General features: G+C 40.4%; 1 long non-coding RNA gene across 1 annotated transcript; it reads left to right on the plus strand.

Moving 5' to 3' along the window:
* The first annotated feature begins 12,008 nt into the window (after positions 1 to 12,008).
* On the plus strand, positions 12,009 to 12,786 carry LOC124045430. The gene is made up of 4 exons (XR_006840852.1): positions 12,009 to 12,060; positions 12,185 to 12,294; positions 12,385 to 12,458; positions 12,676 to 12,786. It is a non-coding gene; the product is annotated as an uncharacterized LOC124045430 (long non-coding RNA).
* The last annotated feature ends 9,762 nt before the right edge of the window (positions 12,787 to 22,548 follow it).

Below are 22,548 nucleotides of genomic sequence, written 5' to 3' on the forward strand. Positions count from 1 at the left end.
TGGAGTCACTTACCAAGATGACATTGAATGTTCCTGAGTGGCCTAGTTATAGCTTTGATTTCAAATTGGCTGGGAAATATATGGCAAGACTTAAATGGCTGTCTAGTAATGATCAACAACCAACTTCAGAGCTTGAAGAATTTTTAAAATAATAATTTGCAAATATTGTACAATCCAGGTGTGCAAAGCTCTTAAGACTTACCAGAAAGACTCATAGCTGTAGTCGCTATGAGGTGATTCTAACATGCATTGACTCAGGGGTGTGAATACTTATATACATATCTGTATTTCATTTTCAATAAATTTGCTAAAGTTTCTAAAAACATTTTCGCTTTGTCATTATTGGGTATTGAGTTTTAGTCTAATCCATTATTTTATTCAGGCTGTAACAACAAAATGTTGAATAAGTCAAGTGATATGAATACTTTCTAAAGGCACTGTATAAAAGTTGTGCACAATATAGGGAATAGGGTGCCATTTGATTTGTGACAATCTAGATTTCACAGCTAGAAACATAACTACAAACAAAATTAAGTTAAAATCCTTATTACCATTGTTCTGTCTCCATGTTGTATATCCAGAATTCATTCCTTGGCAAGTATAAGTCAATGAAGCCAGTGGTCTGGGAATTCTAGTGAGAAGACGAGCAAGAGGGAAGTCAATGGAATTACAAGAATCTTGACACCGTTTTTGGTCCACTTGACCCATGTCACACTTTCCCTGGTAATAGATAACACAGTAAAACTCCAGACAAAATGTTTAGGAAGGTCAAAGTGGATGACAAATCTCCCAGTAAAAATGATGGTTAAAGACTGATTGGAATGGTATAGTTCAGAATCCTATTATTTAGATACACTATAAACTAACATCTAAACAAAGGTCTTAATAAATATTACTGTTCATCCGACAGCAAATTCCGAATGTCTGTCAGTCATATTTGCTTACCTTATATCCTGCCCAAACATACATGCAGTGGCCATCCACCACTGCTATGTGGCCAGAAGAACTGCATCCTCATCGAGTTCATCAGCCTCGTCCACCACCCAGTCAAATTCTCTCTCCTCTTCATCTCTCTCGGACTCCTCGTCTTTCTCTTCAACAGGCAAGCGGTCAGCAATGTCCTCCATTTCTGCCATGATCACCTGGATTGGAGAAGAGGGCTACATAGGTTTGCATGCACAAGGATTTTGAGTAAGAGAGTATAAGGGTTATTGGAGCGATAGACATTCACTGTAGTTAATAATTCCCATCCCCAACATGGGGCTATAAGCAGCTAACTACACACACACGTTTATTAGGTACAATCATCTACACTGAACAAAAATATGAACACATGTTAGGGGTTGGTTTCATGTTTCATGAGCTGAAATCCCAGAAATGTTCCATATGCACAAAAAGCTTATTTCCCTCAAATTGTATGCACAAATTTGTTTACATTCCTGTTAGTGAGCATTTCTCCTTCACCAAGATAATCCATCCACCTGACAGGTATGGCATCTCAAGAAGCTGATTAAAACAGCAAGATCATTACACAAGTGCACCATTTCTCAACCGTTACATTAATTTCTCTCAAATTTCGATTTAGAGAATTTGGCAATACATCCAACCGGCCTCACAACTGGGCGAGCGGTTTGCTGATGTAAATGTTGTGAACAGAGTGCCCCATGGTGGCGGTGGGGTTATAGTATGGGAAGGCATAAGCTACGGACTTCAAGCATTTTATCTATGTCACTTTGAATGCACAGAGATAACATGACAAGATTCTGAGGCCCATTGTCGTGCCATTCATTTGCCGCCATCACCTCATTTTTCAGCATGATAATGCATGGCCCCATATCGCAAGGATCTGTACACAATTCCTGGAAGCTGAAAATGTCCCAATGCTTCCACAGCCTGCATACTAGAGATCAACCGATTATGATTTTTCAACGCCGATACCGATTATTGGCGGCCCAAAGAAGCCGATACCGATTAATCGGACAATTTAGAAAAAATGTATTTATAATAATGACAATTATAACAATACTGAATGAACACTTATTTTAACTTAATATAATAGATCAATAAAATCTATTTATCCTCAAGTAAATAATGAAACATGTTCAATTTGTTTTAAATAATGCAAAAACAAAGTGTTGGAGAAGAAAGTGCAATATGTGCCATGTAAGAAAGCTAACGTTTCAGTTCCTTGCTCAGAACATGAGAACATATGAAAGCTGGTGGTTCCTTTTATTAACTTCAATATTCCCAGGTAAGAAGTTTTAGGTTGTAGTTATTATAGGAATTATAGGACTATTTCCCTCTATACCATTTGTATTTCATTAACCTTTGACTATTGGATGTTCTTACAGGCACTTTAGTATTGCCAGTGTAACAGTATAGCTTCCGTCCCTCTCCTCGCTCCTCCCTGGGCTCGAACCAGCAACACAACGACAACAGCCACCATCGAAGCAGCGATGCAGAGCAAGGGGAACAACTACTAGAAGGCTCAGAGTGAGTGACGTTTGAAACGCTATTAGCGCACGCTAACTAGCTAGCCATTTCACTTCGGTTACACCAGCCTCATCTTGGGAGTTGATAGGCTTGAAGTCATAAACAGCGCAATGCTTGACGCACAACGAAGAGCTGCTGGCAAGACGCAAGAAAGTGCTGTTTGAATTAATGTTTATGCGCCTGCTTCTGCCTACCACCGCTCCGTCAGATACTTGTATGCTCAGTCAGATTATATGCAACGCAGGACATGCTAGATAATATCTAGTAATATCATCAACCATGTGTAGTTAACTAGTGATTATGATTGATTGTTTTTTATGAAGATAAGTTTAATGCTAGATAGCAACTTACCTTGGCTTACTGCATTCGCGTAACAGGCAGTTTCCTTGTGGAGTGCAACGAGAGAGAGAGGCAGGTCATGATTGTGTTGGACTAGTTAACTGTAAGATTGCAAGATTGGATCCCCCGAGCTAACAAAGTGAAAATCTGTTGTTCTGCCCCTGAACAAGGCAGTTAACCCACCGTTCCTAGGCCGTCATTGAAAATAAGAATGTGTTCTTAACCTACTTGTCTAGTTAAATAAAGGTATGAAAAAATAAAATGTATTTAAAACATTTTTTTTTCGGCACCCAAAAATTTCTATTTCCGATTGTTATATAAACTTTAAATCTGCCCTAATTAATCGGCTATTCCGATTAATCGGTCGACCTCTACTGCATACTCAGACCTGTCCCCCAATGAGCAAGTTTGGAATGCTCTGGATAGACATGTACGACAGCATGTTTCAATTCCTGCCAATATCCAGCAAACTTCACACAGCCATTGAGGAGGAGTGGGACAACATTCTACAGGCCACAATCAACAGCCTGATCAACTCTATGCAAAGGAGATGTGTGTCGCGCTGCATGAGGCCCCCGTAGTCAGTATCACACCAGATACTGACTTTTTTGGGGGTATCTGTGACCAACAGATGCATATTTGCATTGCCAGTCATGTGAAATCCATAGATTAGGGCCTAATTAATTGATTTTAATTGACTGAATTCCTTATATCAACTAACTCGGTAAAATCTATGAAATTGTTGCATGTTACATTTATTTTTGTTCAGTATAGTACCAGGTTGGACACCCATTTGCCTCCAGAACAAATTCTTATTGTTTTTAGCTGATAGGAGTGGAACCCAGCGTGGTCTGCTACTGCAATAGCCAAATCGTGACAATGCTCGACAAGTTGTGCATTCTGAGATGTTATTCTACACACCACTGTGGTATTGTGCAATTATTTGTCTGTTTGTGGCCTCCCTGTTAGCTTGCACGATACTTGCCATTCTCCTTCACCCACAGCACTACCGCTAACTGGATATTTTTTGTTTGTCGCCCACCCTAGACCTGTGGTCACTAACTGGTTAATCTTCAAGGCATTCCTAATCACCAAACATTTATGTAAAAAACATTTGTTTAAATAGCATTACATTCCTATTTATTTATTTTTTCGTACCGTTGGCGGTAGGTGCAGTTGATTCAGCAGTCTAACAAGGCAATGTGTTCCCATTTTGAACCATTTCATGTCTGAAGGTAGAACTCTGCCTACCCAGCAGGCCCAGTGAGCAAGTCAAGTGCAGCCATAGGCCTACCGCTGGCCGCTCAGATCAGCACATCTGCAGTTTCCTCGAGGCATAAACTGTAAAAAGAGGCCTCAAACGCACAGCAAAGTTGATACTGAAATTTCGAAAACATTACTAGAACTCAACAAATACAGCAAAGAGCTGCTGGTTTTATGAGTAAGTTGATGTTTAGGTTGTTAATAAGCACTGTCAACACTTTGTTCAACACTTTTATAAAGCCATAAAATGTGTATTCTCCCTACTTCCACTCACGCTACTACAACCAGCACTGCAGCTGCAATGAATGAGTAGGAAAGTGTTTTCCGATAAGCTTGTGTTATTATTTGCGGCTTGTCTTTTTTAATAGAGGAATATTTAACTTTCTCTGGTCATATAAGTAACGCTAATTGGCGCATGATGCAGAAATAATGCAGCGTGACTTGAGTTTTGCAATCAGCTGGAAGACTGTGTCCCCTTTTCTCAGCGGAAGGAGGTTTGCACAGGGATATGGTGAGTGGCAGCCTCACTGCTGCTCCCTCCCTCCCCTCAGGCTGACCATCAGATGCAGGCCACCAGTCCAGTAAAAAGACACTCAACTGTGCCTCACAAGTGTTGGATCCTGTATTTTACATTATAGCCATTACCATATATATGATTGAATATTATCTGCTGTTGGCTTATGTGGATGTATGTATGTGTTATGCAACATAGCTGACTTGAAACATTGTTAAAAGTATCAGGGCCATGGGACTTTCTCATGATGGAAAAATACAGAGAAGCATGAAGACAGGAACTGTTCAAATTAGTTGGGAGGGGGGCACATTCAGAGCGGAGTGTTGCGAGAACAAGCGGTCTTTTGTTAGATAACCGGAGCCAGGTGCGAGATAACGGTATGGAGCATGAGAGCCTGGATGTTCTTCACAAGCAAGTTACATCTATCAACAGAAGCGCCAAGAGGCGGGGACCCGCCCGCCTGAGCGCCTGCAATAGGCTGAGCAAGTTTAAACCACGCCCAGTCTCTACTGTGATAGGCCAACAGACGGGTTCGAACTGTCTATCACAGTATAAAGAATACTGTTTTACATACGTCTTGTCAGTTCTCTGTTCTGCCCTGCGTGGTATTACAGTGAGCCCATAAATACGAAAGTTGCATTTGCCATTTATTACTTAGCTAATAAAAAATACATAGTATAAAATCGGTGACTTATTGTTATATTTATCCTGATACCAGATTCGAATTTACGCAACCCTAACACAAGTTATACAAATAATTACCAGTGTGATCATATACCTACATTTTTTAAAATGTCATTTAAAAATGGTCTGAGAAAAACATTGGCGGGCAATTCAAGCATAGACAATATGCACAAACATTGCTACAGAACTTTTAATTTGGTGAATGTGTTTTAAGGGTGTAGCTCAGCTTTAATATTGCAGATAAATTGTCGCTTCCATCAATGTAATTGTCGGCATAATTTCCAATCCCCCAAATATATTGTTTTAATTGGTTAATGTTGCATAGGCTTACTTTTTTAAAAGTCATGTTTAAATAAATCTAAGTGATCTCGATGTGCATGAAAAGCCCAGGAGGGCGGCTGTTTCTGAGATACTGGATCCGTCGTGCCTGCCACCAAAGATCCATATCTTGCTTAGAACACTCGTTTTGCCTATTCCAACGTTTAATCGAACAGTAACAATGCCTCAATGCCTGCTCTATATATAGCAAGCCACGGACACCTGACTCACTGTCTGTAGGAGCTAACTATTTTCGTAAACTGTGTGGTGCTATAACTGGCCAACAAATCCAGGCTGTATCACATCCTGCCATGATTGGGGGTCCCATAGTGATAGAGGAATTTCTAAATTCCTTATTGTTTTGCAGCCAAAACCAAATTCACACTCTTATCTATTTCATGATAAGTTGTAAGTTTATCATTTGCATGAATTAGCAAGAGACCATTCTTAAAAACAAGTTCAGCATTTATTCTTGATGAGTACTAACCACATACACATATTTCCACAGGTTATAAACTGCAAATGACATCATCAGTTTCCCACCCACTCTCCGATTCTCACAAGAGCCCATTGTTTTTAGGTCTGGACTCTCCCTCTACTCCCCCCATATAACTACATTCCAAACTGTCTAAAAGATCTACTTTTTTCTCCACTAATGGAACATCACCCAAACATTTCTTATCTGTCTGAAAAGCTATAGCATATCTCCCCCTTAAACTTTCCAAGAGGCACAGACAATTAATTCGTTCTGCTTACATTTTCAGTAACAGCTTAACCAAAAACTCATACTTTTCATATCATAACATAATAGTATTAGAATAAATGGTTATAATCAATAATGTATACATAATTAATCATTTCAACTATAATTTCCTCTATCACATAGGGAGGCACAAAATTGGCCCAGTGTCGTCCGGGTTTGGCCATCATTGTAAATAAGAATGTGTTTTTAACTGACTTGCCTAGTTAAATACATGTGTATACATGCCTAAAGAGAAGATGTTTTACAATCGGAATTCTAAGAGGGAAGAATAATTCAGATTGCAAAAAGCAGTTACTGGGTAATACTTGGATTGTTATTGCCTGTTAACTAGTATGAACCTGCAAGTACTGTGTACCAACTGTGTACTGTGCCAGATCACAAAAACATTTGACAACTTGTTTGCACCGTGGAGGATGGTTTGTTTACATGGGAACGCAAAACGTTAGCTTTCATGCTATCATTAACATAATATAAATACGTAGCTCGTGTATAAAGACTGGTTTGCAGTAAGCATAATTTTAAACATATTGATTGTGCGACACTACCAACGTAGCCTAGCTAGCTAACGCGTTAGAAAGCTTGCAGAAACAGCTGACATGAACGTGCTAGTTAGTTTGCCATACAAAAGGTAGTGTAAGGTGATAGACATATGACGTCTGGTTTAAAGTTTTAAAAACTTTGCAAGGTTAAACCTTTGTGTATTTTCATTTTAATGCTGTTATATTATGTCTGACTGTTCTGACTGCATTATTTTCACTGTCAAATATAAGATGGCTGCAATTGTCATTTTGGTGGGCTATCCCTTAAAGAAGACATGTCCCTTTTAGAAATGGGTGAAGGCAAAGGCTGCTGGGACATGCTGTCAGGAAAAGATGGAAGTGGATGATGAGTTCGAATCAAGCAGCGTGTCGAGCAAAGTTGGTGAAGACAAATGTTCTGAATGGACAACAGTAGTATTGAAAACTGGAATTGGAGTGGAGGATACATGTATGAATGATAATGAATCTCTTCTTGTTGGGATGCATATGTGGGAGGTGTCAAATTGTGAAGTATGCGCTGGGAACAGTGGTCAGTTAGTGACCAGGAGTGGTCTTATTTTGATTAATTGTATTTCTGAAGAACAGAGGAAGATAGCAGTGAGCCTAAACATAATCTGGACAAAATAAGTTTTGTGTTTTTAAAATTCGGGGTAAGAGCTCCCGTCAAAGGAGTCATCTCAGGGGTGATGATGGCTGTTCAGGTTGAATCCCAAAGATAATTCCTGGTGTGGTTTGTGCCTGGGGTTTGACCCGCTGGGTGAATGGAGAAAAATAAGAAAGTATTTTGGTCCTGTTGATATGCTTTAAGAGCTTTTGTCTACAGACCACTGCAGTGTAAGAATTGTAAAGGATTTGGTTATGTTTCAAGACAGTATATTGAAGAACGGTGTGTGGAAGGATGACAGTGTTGCAATTGTGATAAGGGATCATGATCTCGAGTTCCTGGAGTGCCCTGTAAGGGTGAAGGAGATTGAGGTGGCAGAAGTTAGAGCGGTCATTCAAATCTTCTATGCAGAGGAGATTTCAAAGTATTGAGAAAATAAGCAACATTAGTGAAGATATGGTAGTGGACGCACCACAGCCTGTAGTAAATGTTTGCTGCCAGTCAAAAGATACCCTGTGTTAAAGGTGGATTTTGCGACATTGCCAGTTATAAACTATACGGCTATACTATAAAGTCTCAATGTAAGAAACTGGACATTATTGTGGCTGCGGCAGGAAAGTTTTTGGGACTTGCAAGGGGTATTGCCACCTGAAGAGCCGCCATCCTTGAGTCTGTGTAGGGATCAGATGTGTATTTATTATTTAACAGAAAAGTTGTTTGATTTAGTTTTGTTTATTTTTGGGGCTAGTTTTTGGGGTATTTCTTTCCATTTTTGGGAGTCCCGTTTCCAATCCCGCACAATAGATTGTGGAATGCACATTAAATTGTGCGATTGCCAATACACCATAAAATAAGAACAAATGGAGGAGAGTTTTGAGAAAAGTTTGGGATGTACTTGACTGAGGTTCTATTTGTTTGAAAAACCTTTTCAAAGGTTTGTGGATTGTTAACCCCAATGACAAATAATTTGTATGTTGATTGTTTTAGAGCAGTGGTTCTTAACCTGGGTTCGATCGAACCCCAGGGGTTCGGTGAGTCAGTCTCAGGGGTTCTGTGGAGGTCAAGACACACATTTGACTAATATGATTGGTGATGACATGCCCCGCTTGGCCATCAGCTGCAGGTGATCACGCTACATTGCATTTACATTTACATTTAAGTCATTTAGCAGACGCTCTTATCCAGAGCGACTTACAAATTGGTGCATTCAGCTTATGACATCCAGTGGGACAGTCACTTAACAATAGTGCATCTAAAACTTAGGGGGGGTGAGAGGGATTACTTATCCTATCCTAGGTATTCCTTAAAGAGGTGGGGTTTCAGGTGTCTCCGGAAGGTGGTGATTGACTCCGCTGTCCTGGCGTCGTGAGGGAGTTTGTTCCACCATTGGGGGGCCAGGGCAGCGAACAGTTTTGACTGGGCTGAGCGGGAGCTGTACTTCCTCAGTGGTAGGGAGGCGAGCAGGCCAGAGGTGGCCAGAGGTGGATGAACGCAGTGCCCTTGTTTGGGTGTTGGGTGTAGGGCCTGATCAGAGCCTGGAGGTACTGAGGTGCCGTTCCCCTCACAGCTCCGTAGGCAAGCACCATGGTCTTGTAGCGGATGCGAGCTTCAACTGGAAGCCAGTGGAGAGAACATTGCTTGGCCTATCTGTACTGCAGGGAATTTGGTGCGCTCAGTAGTCGACTTGTGACTGACTGTCTTGTGATTTCTTTCGTAATATTTTAAGCCCTTCATACTTACTATGTCGAGCAAAAAAAGAAAGTGGTCGGACGAATATGTACAATATGGATTCACATGTATAACGGAACGTGATGGGAGTCAGCGTCCTAACTGCATGATTTGCAATGCCAAGTTGAGCAATTCTAGTCTAGCACAGGCAAAACTAAGAGAACACTTCCTTAAGCTGCATGGAGATGGAAAATACAAGAACACAGCGCTCGCTGAATTCGATGAAAAGGCTACTCTGCCTGTTCTCGGCTTTGTACCCATCAACAAACCGATCCTCACAGCATCGTACGAAGTTGCTTACCTGATCGCAAAGCAGGGCAAACCACACACCATTGGTGAAACACTCATAAAACCAGCTGTGTTGAAGATGGAGAATATCATGCTGGGGATAGAGGCTGAAGTTAAGTTATCCCAAATTCCTCTTTCAAATGACACCATCAGCGACAGAATAGAGGACATGAGCAAAGTAGTTGCAGATCTGATTTCAAGCCCGGCAAAATTCAGCCTTCAACTCGACGAGACCACAGACGTTTCCAATCTAAGCCAGCTTGCTGTATTCGTGCGCTATGTGAAAGACGACATGATAAAGGAAGATTTTTTATTTTGTAAGCCTCTTACAACAACAACGATGTGAAGAAACTTGTGGATGACTTCTTCAAAGACAACAATCTTTGATTGGTTAATATGGTTTCTGCAGTTTGTTCGGATGGAGCTCCATTCATGCTGGGAAGAAAGTCTGGTTTTGGTGCGCTAGTGAAAGCCGATGCATCATTGTTACGCATTGTATTCTGCACAGGCATGTGTTGGCAACAAAAACTATGCCTCCAAAACTGGCAGAAGTATTAAAAATTGTAGTGGAATGCGTGAACTGTGCGTGAACTAGTGCTCTGAGGCACCGCATCTTCAGTGAGCTGTGTAAAGAAATGGGCTCTGAATTCGAGGTACTTCTGTACCATTCTAACGTTCGGTGGTTATCCCGGGGACAGGTGCTGAATCGTGTTTTTGCCGTGCGTGTGGAATTAGCCCTGTTTTTGCAAGAGATTTACAATGTTGTTACATAGTTGCTAGAAGTTTATTGGTCAGTGGTTTGTGTTTATATCTGTACTCTATGCTTTTTGTGAATTTTGCACCCTGCAACTTACAATTCCCTGTTTTATTTGTTTATTCTCCATTCTGAAGGGAAATGTGCAGGATGTCAGGTGAGGTTCCGCACCCCATGTCAGGCACCTGTGGCTGCTCTCTGAATGGAGACATGTACATATTTGGGGGATGCTGTACAGTACATTTGCAAGGATGTGTGAAAATCCTCAATAGCTTACTAAGCCTTACATTGTTTTGTTTACATTTACATGCTGAAATGGTCTGTTTTCAGCTTTACTGTGTCAATCTTCTGGATGGAAAATACACTTGGAGGAAAGTTAACCATAAGTTAACCATAAGAGTGGCTTCCCTCCCTCACCCAGAGATAAGCTCTCTTGCTGGGTTTTCAATGGCAGGCAAGCTGTCACGCCCTGGTCGAATTATAGTATGTTTGTCTTCATTTATTTGGTCAGGCCAGGGTGTGACATGGTGGTGGTGGTGCATTTTTGTCTTGGGGTTTTGTGGGGGTGTCTAGCGTAGTCTATGGCTGCCTGAGGCGGTTCTCAATCAGAGTCAGGTGATTATCGTTGTCTCTGATTGGGAACCATATTTAGGCAGCCATATTCTTTGAGTAGTTTGTGGGTGATTGTTCCTGTCTCTGTGTTAGTTGTCACCAGATAGGCTGTATAGGTTTTCACATTCCGTTTGTTGTTTTTGTATTGTTCGTGGTTTTTCTTCATTAAAGATGTATCGAACTAACCACGCTGCATTTTGGTCCGACTCTCCTTCGACAGAAGAAAACCGTAACACAAGCATTATTTATAAAACAAAACAATGCCCATGGCAATACTGCCCTAATTGGGAACATTTTATAAATCGAACCATGCCATTTTACTATTGGTGGTGATCTAAAAAAATTGTTGGGGGTGCACAGCTACCCTGTAAAACGAAACCCTTGTGATTGGGATATGTTTTGGTTATTCTGTAGGCTCATCTACTTTGGTGGATATGGTCATAAGCAACTTGATGACATCAATAACAACAGAAGCTTCCTTATGGATGAGGTGTCATGGGTAAGTTTTGCTTATGGGTGCAATTATAGCCAAACATATAAATACATTTTCTAGTACTATTAACTTTATTATATGGATTAGTAATACTGTGCTCTGTAGGTGGATGACATCTATTGGGGATGGAACAATGAAGTCCATATGTTTGACCCAACATCGGCCAGTTGGAGTGAACCACATACCAGTGTAAGACGATACATTGAACGTGTTTATTTATTTTAAAAAAGACATGATATCATATACAATAAACTTAAGAAAGTGCTATGACATCACATGATTTGAGGAATGGAACATACAAGGCACATATTATACTTTATTTGTGGATATCTACTGTCTACAGGGTTGTGCACCTGACCCGAGAGCTGCCCATGCCTGTGTAACACTTTGCCACAAAGGATATGTATGTGGGGGCAGAATAAGAGTGAGAAATTATTAATTTTGACTCCACTCATGGTTGCATTGAAACTGAGACACAAAAATCCTAAAGTGTATTGCTAATAAAATTTGTGGGATTAAATATTTTAGTGTACATACAAGTTTAAATATACATACTTAACTCAAGTTTTTTAAATTTGGTTTTAAATCTTCATTTTTCTTTCAATTCAGGAAACCAGGACAAGTGACATTTATTGTCTAGATCTAGAATCATGGACATGGTACGAAATGTACGCATTTACTGTTCACTCTTTCAAATGCTCAACTTAAAATGGTTACTTTCCTGTTCTATACTGTTGTCAGAACACGCTTGATTTTATTTTTTTAACTGTTCTTTCAAAATGGCTTTTCTAGAGTACCAGCATCCAATGTGCCAATGGGAAGGTCGTGGCATACCCTCACTGCAATATCTGACAGCGGTTTGTTTCTATTTGGAGGACTGAGTATAGACTGCAAACCAATGAGTAAGTAATTTACCTGTACAGATTCAAAATCCTACCTATGTACCTTAATAATTAATAAGGTCCACTAAAAAACAAATTATATCTCTCCAGGCGATGGCTGGGTATTTGATGTTGGGACGAAGAAATGGAGGGAGTTTGAGCATCCATACATGAACCAAACCAAGGTAGTGCATGTTCAAGTTGTTTGTGTCATGTTTAAATCAAGCTAAATTACTAAACTGGTATTGGATAGCATTACATGTTCCAATCTAAAGTCTGAGGAATGTACCCAAAATGTGCAAATGATAAAACTGTAAGCACATTGTCTGACCCATAGAGATCCTTTGATTTACTTTACATGTAATTCTATGATCTGACCCTTTATTTATTTTCCACCCTCAGGTTGTGGCACACAGCATGCCAAGGGAAAGACTCTGATGTCATTGTGTTTGGGGGTCGTTGCAACTACATCCTTCGAGTAGACACAGTAAGTATAATGGAAACCACTCAAGGATCTTCTCTAATCATTCACATTGGATGATTTTACCATTTGGGACAGGAAGGAAATTGCTTGGTATTATGTTAATGTGAAATTATTAAAATTCATAAGCAGATCATTGATGAATTATGGAACACGTATCATGAATTATGGAAGACATGTTTACAATGAGCTGTTATGGTACTGTTTCTTCAGGGTCACTGCAATGATGCACTTGTTTTCCAGACCCAGCCCTACCCACTCTTTCGGTAACTAATCAATTATGATAATTCAATGAGGGAGAATCTGTTCTCAGCTAGAAGACACTGCTATTTTGGAAATCATGTTGACTGATAAAACAAAAAAAATATTCTATATGCAGAATGGTCCCCATACAAATAGTTCATGGAATATATTATTTTGCTATTACATAGATGTGATAACACAGTGACAGTTTAGTATAGTAAGCTACAAATACCAAATGCATGCAATGCCCTCTTAGCCTATACTTAAAATGTTTTTTTTAAATGTCTCACAGGATATGTGAGGATTACATAGCCAAGAATGTGAAGAACTGCAAGATGCTTGAAAAACAGCTTCCATTTGTGCCCCCAAAACTACTGCCAGCTGTACAGAAGAGAATATCATTTTTTCGGACAACAAAGAAAATATAGCATTGTCAGATATAAATATTAAGGGAAATGTTCAGTATTATAAACTAGGGGGTTTGAGTCCTGAATGCTCATTGGCTGACAGCCATGGTATATCAGACTGTATACCACATGTATGACAAAACATTTATTTTTTAATAATTACATTGGTAACCACTTTATAATAGCAATAAAGCACCTCTGAGGTTGGCGATGTATGGCCAATATACCACAGCTAAAGGCTTATTCAGGCACTCCGCGTTGCATCGTGCTAAGGACAGCCCTTAGCCATGGTATATTGGCTATATACCACCAACCGCCGAGGTACCGTATTGCTTAAGTAGACTACAGTAAACTGATAATGCAGAGTTCAGACTATGTTCCTCATATTACTGTTGAGAAGGCCTTCATAGTATGTGGGGCGATTTGTCTTACAAAACATTATTGATTTATTGTCAAATGTCTTAGTGTATTTTACAAGGCATTCAGAAATTATTCAGACCCCTTAACTTTTTCCATATGTTATGTTACAGCCATCATTACTTTAACACATGGTCAGTCAATCCGGAAAATTTCAAGTACTTAAAAGTTCCTTCAAGTACAGTTTAAAAAACGATCAAGCGCTATGATGAAACTGGCTCTCATGAGGACCTCCACAGGAACGGAAGACCCAGAGTTACCTCTGCTGCAGAGGATGAGTTCATTAGTTACCGCCTCAGAAATAGGAGCCCAAATAAATGGTTCACATCTCAAATGGTTCACATGGTTCACACCTGTTCAGAGGAGACTGCGTGAAATCCGGGCCTTCATGGTTGATTTGCTGCAAAGAAACCACTACTAAAGGACACCAATAATAAGAAGAGACGTACTTGGGCAAAGAAACATGAGCGATGGAAATCTGTCCTTTGAGTCCAAATGTGGAGATTTTTGGCTCCAACTGCTGTCTCTTTGTGAGAAACAGAGTAGGTGAAAGTATGATCTCCGCATGTGTGGTTCCCACCATGAAGCATGGAGGAGGTGTGATGGCGCTTTGCTGGTGACACTGTCAGTGATTTATTTAGAATTCAAGGCAAACTTAACCAGCATGGCTACCACAGCATTCTGCAGCGATATGCCATCCCATCTGGTTTGCATTTAGTGAGGCTATCATTTGTTTTTCAACAGGACAATGACCCAAAACAGCTCCAGGCTGTGTAAGGGCTATTTTACCAAGGAGAGTGATGGAGTGTTACAGTACATCAGATGGCTTGTCCTCCACAATCCCCTGACCTCAAACCAATTGAGATGGTTTGGGATGAGTTGGACCGCAGAGTGAAGGAAAAGCAGCTGACAAATGCTCAGCATATGTGGGACTCCTTCAAGAATGTTGGAGAAGCATTCCTCATGAAGCTAGGTGATAGAATGTCAAGAGTGTGCAAAGCTATCATCAAGGCAAAGGGTGGCTATGAAGAATCTAAAATCTAAAATATTTTGATTTGTTTATCACTTATTTGGTTACTACATGATTCTGTGTTATTTCATAGTTTATGGTTTTTACTATTATTCTACAATGTAGAAAATAGTAAAAATAAAGAAAACCCTTGAATGAGTAGGTGTGTCCAAACTTTTGACTGGTACTGTAAGTATTCCTACTGATGAGATTTGAAATTGAGCTCAGGTGCATCCTGTTTCCATTCATCATCCTTGAGATGTTTCTACAACTTGATTGTGGTTTACCTGTGGTAAATTCAATTGAATGGATATTTGGAAAGGCGCACACACATCCTGTTTCCATTGATTTGGAAAAAGCACACACCTGTCTATTTAAAGGTCCCACTGTTGACAGTGCATGTCAGAGCAATAACCAAACCATGATGTTGAAGTAATTGTTCATAGAGCACCGAGACAGGATTTGTGTCGAAGCACAGATCTGGGGAAGGAACGGTACCAAAAAAAATTCTAAAGCATTGAAGTTCCCCAAAAACACAGTGGCATCCATCATTCTTAAAAATGGAAGAAGTTTGGAACCACCAAGACTCTTCCTAGTGCAGGCCACCCAGCCAAATTGTGCAATCGGGGGAGGAGAGTTGAGCTTGAGGCGTCACTACAGACACTGTCGCCCGGGTTTAGCCGGTATAGGTCGTCATTGTAAATAAGAATGTTCTTAACTGACTTGCCAAGTTAAATAAAAGTGCCTTGGTCAGGGAGGTGACCAAGAACCCGATGGTCACTCCAGAGTTCCTCTGTGAAGGACAACCATCTCTGCAGCACCACCAATCAGGCTTTTATGGTAGAGTGGCTAGACGGAAGCCACTCAGTAAATACACCTGACCGCCCGCTTAGAGTTTGCCAGAAGGCACCTAAAGGATGATGAAACCAAGATTGAACTCTTTGGCCTGAATGCCCAAGCATCATGTCTGGAGGAAACCTGTCATCTCTACGGTAAAGCATAGTGGTGGCAGCAACGTGCTGTGGGGATGTTTTTCAGCGGCAGGGACTGGGAGACTAGTCAGGATCGAAAGATGAACAGAACAAACACAGAGGTCCTTGATAAAACCAGAGCGCTCAAGACCTCAGACTTGGGCAAAGATTCACCTTCCAACAGGACAACAACCCTAAGCACACAGCCAAGACAATACAGGAGTGGCTTCGGGACAATTCTCTGAATGTCCTTGAGTGGCCTAGCCAGAGCTCGGACTTGAACCCGATCGAACATCTCTGGAGAGACCTGAAAATAGCTGTGCAGCAACGCTCCCCATGCAACCTGACAGAGCTTGAGAGGATCTGCAGAGAAGAATGGAAGAAGTTCCCTAAATACAGGTGTGCCAAGCTTGTAGCGTCCTACCCAAGAAGCCTCAAGGCTGTAATCGCTACCAAAGGGGCTTTAACAATGTACTGAGTAAAGGGTCTGAATACTTATATAAATGTGATATTTTCCTGTTTAAAAAAAATAGTAATACATTTGCAAACATTTCTAAACCTGTTTTTGCTTTGTAATTATGGGGAAGTGTGTGTGTAGATTGATTGGAAAAAAAACTATTTAATACATTTTAGAATGTCGAAAAAGTCAAGGGGTCTGAATAATTTCCGAATTAACTGTATATGATGACTATGAATGGATGTGTATTCTGCCTGCAACAAAAGCAAAGGCATTTTAATAAAGAAGACTGTTGTAATGTTTAATATCATTCCTAATTTTTACAACTTCAACTTTGCTTTGGCCACCACCCCCAACATGGTTATAATAACATATAAACCTTTTGATGAATCATAAAAATGTTAATTCACTGATGTCAGAGAGGCTGAAGTTCTTATTATTACTTTTTTTGCTTTTTAGACAAACGTCACGCAATTGGATGAGCCCCTTTCCTGGGCCCAGCACCTGCCTTGTTGCCATGTTTTCGTCAGAGCGAATGCTCTCTTAGTGTGGTTGTTACGAATCCCTTTTGGCCCGACAGTCTAGGGGGGATGGTAATGAGACCCGTAACATAACTCATGCAAATTATTATTGTGACAAAGTAAAAGTGTGAACGAAATAACCATGACAACAGAAATCTACCGTCAAACTCTAGGTTTATTTATAAACACACGGTAATGGGGGGGAGCAGGAAAAGGGGCTGAGCTGGACCCAAGGAAAGAAACAATAAATATACAAAAACACACCCCTAAGCTAGACTAGCCTACTTTAACAGCTAACTAACCAACCAAAAATACAGTGGGTGGTCCACCCAGTTCTACCTAGTGTATTTAACAAAGTTCACCTACGGGTAGTGTATGCCCATGGGCGACTTGTCTTGGTTTCCCCTTTTCCCACGAGCAACAAACAAACACCATAACCAAAAACAATACTCACAGGTGATGACAAAGTGCTATGAGGTGCTTAAACAAAAGAGAGGTTAAGACATAAAGCGAGAGTGAAACACAGAGACCTACAGATATGGCATTTACAGAGAGATTGAGCTGAGCTGAGCTTTGAGCTAGAGATTGAGCTGAGCTCTAGAACAAACAAATGGGGTTTTTAAACCATGGGGAAGGAACTGTGATAGGTCAGGAAATAGGAGGAGGTGTGTCTTCTGATTGATGATTGATTGTTGACTGATTGTGGAGTGATGGTTTTCACCTGTGAGGGGAGAAGGAGAGAAAAGAAACACACACACAGGATACACACACACACAGGATAACTGTATCCGTAACAGTGGTGTTTTGGGAAATGCATTTTACATCTTCCACCGTTGTAGGAAAATGCATCGCTAAAACCTAAATTCCTCAACCTAAATTCCATCGCTATCACCTGAGGTGATTGGTTAAAAAAAACTATTAGTGGAAAAAAAGATGACAGGCTGTGTAAACGCAACCAGTAACACTCCCATTTCTTCAGTAACTATTTCAGAGTTCTTATAATTGTTATTCATTACATTATTTTTTTTTACAAAAGGGGACATATTCTTCTTTCTAAAAAAGGGGAAAGGTTACAACTTGTGTTTTTAGCTTTACTTACCTTTTGCTGTTACACCATTTGAGCATAGCTTCTACAATTGTAAAGTGCTGTACTCTGACCTTGCCAAGAGGGTCAAGTCTGCTTGGAATATCAAAGGGCATTAGTCACACCAAAATAAATACTACAATTTGAAAGAATTGTATTACTGTTATCATAATTTTCTTGAACATTGTTTGTATTACTACAAGGTGTAACCAGATGATAATGGAATTCTAAATCTCCAAACATAATCTAATTGAGACAAGGATAGATAAGGATGGCAACTTTAATTTCTTTAAATCTTGTAACAATATAGTAAAAATGTAATTACATTTTTGGAATCTGCAAACTAATGTTTTATATACACAAAATAACCTTTTTAAAACAGACAAACATACATTATATACTACTCCTTGTCATTTTTGGTCTCCCAATCTGTAAAACTGATATGTGAGAAACATACCTGAGCATATGTTCGATCAGTGGTCACATGACAAGTTCTAAGGTACGTGTCGGGTACAATGTCCAAAGTCTCCATTACTGTCCTTGACATTACACTACACTGGCTGGTCACCATTTAATTCAGAATTACATCAAAAGCACTGCCACGGAACAGTTAAGGGACCTTATCATCTCGGGCCTTGCTGAAGGCATTGGTCTAGGAACTCAGAGTAACACGATAGGGAGCAAAAGTGGTGATGCACTGGCACATCTGTGCCTCCCATGTCATCTACCAATACCACAGTGTGAGAGACGAGATGCAGATTCATGCTGACTGCTGTTTTGATGTAGTTCACACTTGACAAAGGTGGGCAGGGATGAGATGAGGCCCATATGGGATTCTGTGTGGTGTAAACGCAAAACAAGAGAAACAGTTTAGGCTAAACTATTATATAACACCTTGCATGATACTACAGGTGATCCTAGACTTCAAAACGTGGTAAAAGCATTTTATGGGTGAAATGTTGAAATTAATAATTGAACTAACCTGATGTTGGCCACAGCCCTGGATGCCATCTCTTGCAGTGTGAGGGGAAAGGTGAGCTGGATGGTGTGGCCCAGGGGGTTGGGATAGGCTAACAGATTACCAAACAAGTCCAGGTTCAAGAGTTAACTTTCGGAAGTCCCCTGGCAGCACGGCCAGCTTTTGTGGGCTGCTGACAGAAAGAGCAGATTGAAGCTATGGCCGATGTGAAAGGGCAGCCACACCAGTTTGTTGTCGTCCAGCTTGAACTTGATATGCTCTCGCAGCTGGCAGAACTGAAGTGGCAGGGGCTGTTCTGACTCAGGTCTAGGTGTTGAAGGGTTCGCTGCAGGCTGGACAGGCAGAGGGCATCACTAAAGGTCGTTAAAGTGGTCGATTTGGAGCAGTGGTTCCCAAACTTTTTATAGTCCTGTACCCCTCCCTTCAAACATTCAACCTCCAGCTGCATACCCCCTCTAGCATCAGGGTCAGCACACTCTCAAAGGTTGTTTTTTGCTATCATTGTAAGCCTGCCACACACACACACGCACATTCATTAAACATAAGAATGAGTGTGAGTTGTCACAACCCGGCTCGTGGGAAGTGACAACAAGCTCTAATAGGACCAGGGCACAAATAATAATCAATAATTTAGCTCTTTATTTAACCATCTTACATATTTATCAAAAATTGTGAATAACTCCCCACAGTTTAATGAGAAGGGTGTGCTTGAAAGGATGCACATAACTCTGCAATGTTGGGTTGTATTGGAGAGAGTCTCAGTCTTAAATCATTTTCCACACACATTCTGTGCCTGTATGTAGTTTTCATGCTAGTGAGGGCCGAGAATCCACTGTCACATAGGTACGTGTCTGCAAAGGGCATCAGTACATTAACAGCACGATTTGCCAAGGCAGGATACTCTGCGCGGCAGCCCAATCCAGAAATCTGACAGTGGCTTCTGATTTCAATGACATTTTCACAGAACCGCTTGTTGCAATTTCGATGAGGCTCTCCTGTTCTGACTATTGTTAAGTGACTGTCCCACTGGATGTCATAAGGTGAATGCACCAATTTGTAAGTCGCTCTGGATAAGAGCTGTTCTTAAATGTAAAATGTAAATGTCTGATATCGGTAAGTGGACTGGAGGCAGGGCACAAAAGTGCTAACGAATCCAGTTTGTGTTATCCATTTCAGGAAACTACCTGCGAAATTGCACACCTAACTCACTCAGGTGCTTTGCTATATCACATTTGGTACTAATTAGGATGAGAATGTTGAGTATCAACATAGTTCTGCAAATAGGTACTGGAGGTCTGATACTCATGGATGTGTGTCCATTCAGCAACATGTGGATGAGTTAGGGGGTGGAGCTGACATCCTGGAGTGATAGGTACCTTCCTTCATTTGAGATTACCAATGATCAGCGACCACCTTACCTAGTAATTACACATGCCCCTATTGTTATGTTTTAATAGGTCACTCTCTCGGAACTTGTCTCAAATGCACCAGGACGCGTTTGTCAAAGTAGGACAGAGGAAGCGTGATCAGACAACAGATCTATCTGCCTGTGACGGTACTAAGGTTGTGGAATGTCTAATGCCTGTTGAATTGACTCTTAGTAATGGCACTATGACCCTTTTTTATGCCAGTACCTTTGGTAATATCATCAACAATTGTATGATAGTCCTATCATACCATTGGGACTTACTTTATTTCCTAATGGGACTTACTTTATTTTATGCCTATTCCTGGTTACCAAAGTTGTGGCAAGGGTCGTGTTATTTGATATAAGTAGTACCACATGTAAGACATTCTGTGAACTCTCCCTTTTCACACTGTCACTGTCACGTTCTGACCTTAGTTCCTTTGATTTGTCTTTGTTTTAGTATGGTCAGGGTGTGAGTTGGGTGGGTTGTCTATGTTCCGTTTTCTATGTGGTGTTTGCGTTTGGTCTGGTATGGTTCTCAATCAGAGGCAGGTGTCGTTAGTTGTCTCTAATTGAGAAGCATACCTAGGTAGCCTTTTCCCACTTGTGTTTTGTGGGTGTTTATTTTCTGTCTTTGTGTATGTCACCAGACAGGACTGTTTCGTTTCGTATCATTCTCGTTATTTTTGTCTGAGTTGAATAAACAAAGCGCATCCCTTTTCACGAAGGTCTGGGCCCAACAGGGATACCTGATGACGTCCTTCAACACGTAAATACATACATTGCTACTTACCCAAAAGGGCGGAAGTTCAGGGGAAGAGCTACTGTGAGCGTAGTTCCCAAACAGATCAAAGTGTTGCTTCTCTTTCTCTCTCTTTTAACTCCCATCTTGTGTAACAAGTGTCATATTGTGTTAGTCCGCTAGGGACTTGTTGTCATCGTATTAAGTTTTGAATCAATAACCTATACTGTGTGTGTGTAGCCTATGTTATCATTTAGTTTGTTAGTAAATAAATAATCAAATAAATGTATTTGTGTGGTACGGCATGATTAGTAAGATTTGGGTTTGTGCAGATTCACGAAGTCTGCACAAAGTCTGCACGAAGTCTCAAAATGAGACTGATATGAGGAAATTATTAGTTAGTGGCTGGTATCAAAATATATATTCTTGAGTTAATTCGGGAGACGATAGCTCGGTAAACAACTTCTCCTGTGGTGCCCCAAATTCCTAATGAGTTAATTATTACGTGATTAAATGAATTGAGTAACAATTATACAGATTCGATAAATAACAGTCATTAGATTAATGATAGTCATGTCACAACATCTGGAATGCATTTAAATTAAGAGTTAAAAGTTAATTTGTGGAATTTATTTAGTTCTTAATGCGTTTGAGCTAATCAGTTGTGTTGTGACAAGGTAGGGTTGGTATACAGAAGATAGCCCTATTTGGTTAAAGTCCATATTATGGCAAGAACTGCTCAAATAAGCAAAGAAGGTCCGTCAATGTTTATTCAAGTGCAGTCGCAAAAACTGCTCTGATGAAACTGGCTCTCATAAGGACTGCCACAGGAATGGAAGACCTAGAGTTACCTCTGCTGCAAAGGATAACTTCATTAAAGTTTACCAGCCTCAGAAATTGAAGCCCAAATAAATGGTTCACAGAGTTCAACTAACAGACATATCTCAACATCAACTGTTCAGAGGAGACTGTGCGAATCAGGCCTTCATGGTCGAATTGCAAAGAAACCACTACTAAAGGACACCAATAAAAAGAGACTTGGGGGGGTTGCTTTGCTGGTGACACTGTCTGTGATTTATTTAGAATTCAAGGCACACTTCACCAGCATGGCTACCACAGCAGTCTGCATCGATACGCCATCCCATCTGATTTGGGCTGATGATGACCTAGCCTACACAATCCCATGACTTCAACCAAATTGAGATGATTATGGATGAGTCGGACCACAGAGTGAAAGAAAAGCAGCCAACAAGTGCTCAGCATATGTGGGAACTCCTTCAAGACTGTTGGAAAAGCATTCCAGGTGAAGCTGGTTGAGAGAATGCCAAAAGTGTGCAAAGCTGTCATCAAGGCAAAGGGTGGCTATTTGAAGAATCTCAAATATAAACTTTATTTTGATTTGTTTATCACTTTTGTGGTTACTAGTTTTGATGTGATATTTCATAGTTTTGATGTCTTCACTATTATTCTACAATGTAGAAAATAGTAAAAAATAAAGAAAAACCTTGAATGAGTAGGTGTTCTAAAAACCTTTGACCGGTAGTGTACGTGTCACG

This window comes from Oncorhynchus gorbuscha, linkage group LG10 (assembly GCF_021184085.1).
Source record: "Oncorhynchus gorbuscha isolate QuinsamMale2020 ecotype Even-year linkage group LG10, OgorEven_v1.0, whole genome shotgun sequence".
Taxonomy (NCBI): domain Eukaryota; kingdom Metazoa; phylum Chordata; class Actinopteri; order Salmoniformes; family Salmonidae; genus Oncorhynchus; species Oncorhynchus gorbuscha.